This window comes from Chinchilla lanigera, unplaced genomic scaffold, assembly GCF_000276665.1.
Source record: "Chinchilla lanigera isolate Chin_1 unplaced genomic scaffold, ChiLan1.0 scaffold00001, whole genome shotgun sequence".
In the NCBI taxonomy this organism is placed as follows: Eukaryota; Metazoa; Chordata; class Mammalia; order Rodentia; family Chinchillidae; genus Chinchilla; species Chinchilla lanigera.
Genome location: NW_004955402.1, coordinates 22160078 through 22166284, shown reverse-complemented (window position 1 = coordinate 22166284; position 6207 = coordinate 22160078). Strand labels below are relative to the sequence as shown.

At 44.3% G+C, this 6207-nt stretch overlaps 1 long non-coding RNA gene across 1 annotated transcript in view; it reads left to right on the top strand.

Annotated features, from left to right (window-relative positions):
* The first annotated feature begins 3727 nt into the window (after nucleotides 1-3727).
* LOC102007069 overlaps nucleotides 3728-6207 on the top strand; it is a 44564-nt gene continuing 42084 nt past the window's right edge. The window contains exon 1 of the long non-coding RNA XR_259062.2: nucleotides 3728-4118. This is a non-coding gene — a long non-coding RNA (uncharacterized LOC102007069). The remainder of the gene's footprint in view (nucleotides 4119-6207) is intronic.

The window sequence follows — 6207 nt, the reverse complement described above, 5'->3', positions numbered from 1 at the left end:
GGCTCAGGATGTATACAAAGTAAGCACCCTGGCTTCCTGCTGAGTCACTTAGCCAAACCTCTAGACTCCCCAAGTTGACACAATGTATCAACCATAACACCAACCCTCTAACACATGGGTCTTTGGAAGACACATATCCAAACCATAACACAAATGTACTGACCAAAAATTTTAAAATTGAGAAATAGTCTCCTCTAGTCTCTGGAACAGTTTATTTCTTCATTTCAAGTTTGATAGAATTTATCAGAAAAACATCTGTGACTGAAGTTTTCTTTGCCCACAACTGCACCATTTTTAAAAAATAAATATTGACATCTTCAGATTATCTACTTCTTCCTGTATCAATTTTGGTAATCTGTGTTTTTCAAGATGTCATAAACTGGTTTCATAGAGTTGCTACCTTAGCATCCATTTTTAGGTGCTACCTAAGTTATTTAAACCTAGTTGTACCCTATCACCTTTAGCCTACTTAAAACTTCCTCTCCCTGTGTAGCTGTTTGCAATATGGTTCTTGTTCCTTCCCATGAGCCGAAAACCCAATGCAATCATAGCTACTGACCACAATAAACCTAACTGTCATCACTGGAGTCACATAAATAAGCTAACCCTTTGAGCTTACTTTCTTTCAACTATCCAATCCCTATCTTCTGTGGGAAAAGCTAGTGCAAAACATCCATGGGTCTTAAAAATATAATCTATTCCTCCCAACTTTTTCTCTTTCCACCCATTCTCCCCTTACCTTGCCCATGAAGTGTGCTCCCTCTGGGAAGATTATTTAAGCATTGTGCGTGATTGGGCACTGTCACCTTTCTCTGTGTGATAGGCTGAATAATGACCATCCCAATCTTTGATGGGGATCTTAATCCCTGGAACCTGCAAATATGTTATTTACATGGAAAAACTTTTGTTGCAGATGTGGTTAAGTTTCTTGAGATAAAGGGATTATCTTGGATTATTCAACTAGACCTCAAGTCATCATCCATGTTGTTATAAGAGGGTGGCAGAAGAATTAGAGTGAAAGACGTGATCTTGAAAGCAGAGGTGTGTGTGTGTGTGTGTGTGTGTGTGTGTGTGTGAGAGAGAGAGAGAGAGAGAGAGAGAGACAGAGAGAGACAGAGAGAGACAGAGAGACAGAGAGACAGAGACAGAGACAGAGACAGAGAGAAATGACACCTACTTACATTACTGGGTCCACAGAGGGAGGAAGAGACCATGGGCCAAGGAATGCATGTGACCTTTCTAAAGGATAGAAAAGACAAGAATGTGTTCTTCTTTTAGCACCTCCAGAAGAAAAGCAGCCCTTCCCACACCTTGATTTTAACCCAGTGAGAGCCATTTCAGACTTTAACCTCTAGACAACCGTAAGATAATACATTTGTTTTGTTTTAAGCCATTTAAATTTGTGGTAGGCCATCACCCAATATTCTTTTTTTTTTTTTTTTTTTTTTTTTGGTTTTTCTCCGGTACCGGGAACCGAACTCACGACCTTGCGCTTGCCAGGCAGGCGCTTTGCCGCTGAGCTAAATCCCCAGCCCCAACCCAATATTCTTCATGAGCAGACTTTGACCAAATTTATGCCTGGAAAATTCCTGGCCTTCTTCCAGGTGCAAAAGTGAAACACCATCTCCTGCTATAGCTTTGTGTCCACTCAAAATCATGTCCCTCTCAGATTTATATGCTGAAGCCTTAACCCCCCGTGTGACTGTATTTAGAAATAGGACATACAAGGAGATAATTAAGATTTAGTAAAGTCATAAGGGTGGGGCGCTGATCTGATAGAATTAGTGTGTATATTAGTCTGTTTCCTATTACTATTAAAAATAGTTGAGTCTAGTACTTTACAGAGAAAAAGATTTATTTAACTCAATCTTGGTGACTGGAAATTCAAGATTAGGCAACTCCATCAATTTTGCCTTGTGAGGGCCCTCTCAGGTATGTCACATTATGGCAGATGGCAGATGGCAGATGGCATCATAGAGGAAGTGTTGCCAGAGGGAGAGGTTGCATAGTGAGCTAGATAGTGGGTGGGCTAGTCCTGATCTTTTGCAATGACCGACTAAGAATATAAACATTCCTTCCAAAGGCAGTGCCTCCAGTAACCTGTCTCCCACTAGGTCCCTCTCTTTAAAGGTTCCACCACACAGTATGGCCACACTGAGCACAAGCTCAAACCACATCCAAACCATAGTTGTGTCCTTATAAGAAGAGACACTAGGTCTCCCCTCACCCCTATGGGCAGAATTTAAGGAAAACCTATGTGAGGTGGTAGAAAGCAAATAACTGTCTACAAGACAGGAAGAGAATCCTCACCAGAAAGTAACTGGTCCAAAACTTTCATTTGGACATTTAGGCCTCCAAAAGTAAGAAAACGTAAATTTCAGTTGTTTAAGATAGTCAGTATGATATTCTGCAAAGGCAGACCAAGCAGACTAATACCAGAGCCATCATGAAATGGGTTCAGTATAGTCTGGCTCATGAATCCAGCCTCTGGCTTCTCTTAAAGGGTTCTGAAGACAATGGCATCCATTGCTATTCGTTGACCCAGAGCAGCAGGCCTGTACCTGACTTTCTTCCCACCCATGACCATTGTCTTCTATGTAGTATTGATAGTTTGGTTTTTGAAGGTTCCGTGGAATTGATTCCACTTTATCCCACATGTCAATAATCTTCCTCAAGTCTTGCACTGAAGCCTGCAATGAAACCCTCTTCCTCAAATGATCATCCACCACCCCAGGACACTGTGATTGTCCCCACAGTTCCCATGATGCCCCAGGGTGCTGAGGAAGCTCAGGGTCCTCAGAGATGGGTCCAGCTTGTACTTGGTTTGGAGTGGCTCTGGGTAGGGGCTGGATTAGAGAACTGCACCTTGTCCTAGACCCAGCCTTCCAGTTGCCCAGGCCTGAGGATCTTTTTCGTTATAACTGCTGATGCTTTGGGGCTGAGGCCTTGATTTTTGTTGTTGGCTTAACTGGTTTGGCTTAAGGTGGGAAGAAGAAAGCAGAAAACAAAAGGAAGAATAAGTGGGTAAGAAAAATAGGTAGGGAAAAATCATGGGGACGAGAGATACAGCAATGAAAGCACAGAGGCCTTCAAATACCACAGCTCTGGGCTGGGAGGGGACACAGACACTTGTACACAGTGGCACCTAAGCCATCTTATCAGTCTATGGCTTCTTGTTTGGTTGATGAGAGGAGTAAACACCCAACACTGAGAACCATCATGTTCACCATATAGATCAGTGCCCACAGGCCTTACTGCTGGGGCCGAATGGCAGAGAAGAATGCACATGCAGAGAAAGCCTCTTAGAGCCTGGCTCATTTCAGATTGTTTGTGAAGTTTTTATCAGCCCAGCGTGTTTATGAAAAAGCAGCACAATGGTCAGGCTGACATCATCTGGCGTTACTGAGAATGCTATAATTGTTTCCATTTTAAGTTAGGTCAAAGCATTATTTTACAATATTGCTTAATCATTTCTTCCAGAAGTCACCCAATCTGTACAAATGTCAAACAAATGCTCAAAATGAAAAAAATCAATATGTTAGGAAATAAATGAATTTATGGTAATAATAATAATAAGCACCTCCCCACAGACAGACTAAGTACATAAGGTTCTGGATTTCTTCCAGGAGCCCAGGAATGTTTTTGCCATTCACTTGCACAGTTGAGCTGGCCAGTTGCCATGACAGTGAGCTTTGTTTATTTGGTTTTCCCTTTTCAGCACGAAATATAGTCCTGTCTTGATTTCCCTGTCTCTGGGGCTCTATGAATATTTCTAACTAGAGTCCTTTGGGCTCATTTGCAAGAAGACTCCCTCCACAGGGCCTGGCTGGTGCCCGGACACTCCACTGGGGAAGGCGGGGTCTGTTTGGACCACAGCTCTGCTTGGTCAGCTCATAAATCTGGAGAGCTTCGCGTTAAAACCTCCTTGCATAGTTTTACATGGGGATAACACCGATTTGGCTTCTGAACTCTCTGATTTTCTTGTAAACCCAGTGGACGGCTTCATCCAGGGAATTCATGTTTGGGCTCTGTCCTGTCCTCATAACCACGTCATCCTATTTGTGGGCATGTTGGCCTCTGTGTCCCAGCGATCCCTGATGGAGGATTGTTCCTAAAAGGTAAGCAGGATGAAAAGCATCCGATGTTTGGGGTGAGATCAAGGGTCGGGAGGTTGCAGTTCAAAATGGCGGTGTTTCCTTAAAAAGTGAAGGTGCGACCCTGAAATTGTACTCTCAGGCATTTATACAAGAGAAATGAAAGCATGTGCTCACACATAAAGCTACACACGAGTTCTCATAGCAGCTCCATGTGTAATAACCCTAAACTGAAAGCACTCTAGCGGTCCTTCAATCAGAGAATGGGTAAACGCACTGTAGTACACCCATATCATGGGATAGTATGCAGCCATGCAAAGGGACAGACTACCGATGCTTGTGACCACCTAACAAATCATCCGAGGATTATCCTGTGGGGGAAAAAGTCAATCCCCCAAAGTTACATATTGCATGGCTCCATTTATATAACATTTTTGAGATGACAAAATCAAAGAATGGAGAACAGCTGAGAGTTTAGTAAGGGTTTTAGAGGAAATGAGGGGGAGGGAAGTGTCTGTGGCTATAAAAGGGCAGCATGACTGGGTCCATAAGTGATGGAGATGCTCAGTGTCTTAACTGCATACTCATCAATATCCTGCTTGTGTTACTGATGTAGATTTACAAGATGTTGCTGTAGGAAGAACTGGGTAAAGGGTACCTGGAACTTTTCTTTATTCTTACAACTGCATGTGAATCTATAATTATGGCACAGTGAAAATTTTAATAATAGGAGCCCAGCATGGTGACATATACCTATAATCTCAGCACTCTGGGAAACGGAGGCAGGAGGCTCACAAGCTTGAGCCCAACCTGGCCAACTTAGGAAGACCTTGTCTAAAACAATAAAATAGGGTCCACAGAGAAGGTGACATGTGAACTAAACTTAGAAAAATATGAAAGAGCCAGCCAGGCATCCACCTGGGAGCCAGGGCTCTTGGCAGAGGCTCCACAGTGGTAGCCTACCTGGCAGACTGAGGGGCACAAAGGGTGTCACTGCAAGGGCACAGGAGATGCATCAGAGAGGTGGCTGGGGTTTGAGTGGGCCTCAAAAGGCCCCCGGCTCCCACTCTCAGTGGCTGGGGGCCACAGCTCTGCTAAGCAGCAGAGTGACGAGGGCTGACTCTTGTCCTGGCTGGCCGAGTGGAGATCAGATCATAGAGGCCAGGGTGAACAGGGGAGTCAGTGGGGCCACTGCAGCCACTGCATGGCCCCTAAATTTCCCCATCACCCCAGCCATCTGGTGTCTGCCTGACCCTGCCTGCGACTGTCCTTGGGTGTTATATACTTAGCTCTTTGGTAACACCTACTTCATGTAGAAGCAATGATCTGCAAAGCCAGGCATCTATACTGGTGAGAGGACAGCGCAGCTGAGGATGAGGGTTTGAAAGTGAAGACAAGAACCCACAGACAGGGACCTCAAGCTGCAGCTTACTTATTAAGCCTCAGGGCCAGTGCAAAGCAACTCTAGAAGCCTAGTAGATAAGGCAGTAAAGTCATCTCGGTAGTGTCCCAAGTGTCTGCATATATGTCAGTGAGCCTGTTCAAGTCAGGATGGATTCCATAGAAATTGTTGAGCTCTGAATATGTGCTGGTGGTCAGTTGGTGAGTTGGTGGTCAGTGTCAGGGGTACATTAGAAGATAAAGTTGGTGTAGCTGTCACACCCAAACAGCTCACCATGACAAGTGGGCAGATAAATAAGTAAAATGCTGAGAAATCATAGTGGATATTGTGAGACAACTGAAGAATACCTTGAGGAGGATGAGTGTGGGGAAAGGGACAATAATGCCCCCTAAAATCAGAAAGGGAACATCTACGTTGAGGCACAAGTGGCAGAAGTTGGGCAGAGAGTTGCCAGCTGGGCATGCAGCCTGTGCAAAGGCCCTGAATAGAGGAAAGAGGTCAGATGGAGTCCACAGATGCAGTTTCTGGCTGCTGTCACCTCCATCCTGCCATCCCTACCTGGCCTCTCCCAAGGACAGTTCTGTACATCCAGGGTGTCAGCTTCATACTCCTGCCATTTCTCTCACACTCAGTAACAGACTCAGGCCTGCTTAATTCTTCACGAGTGCCAAAGAAACAATTGCAGTTTCTTTTTTTTTTTTTTTTTTTTTT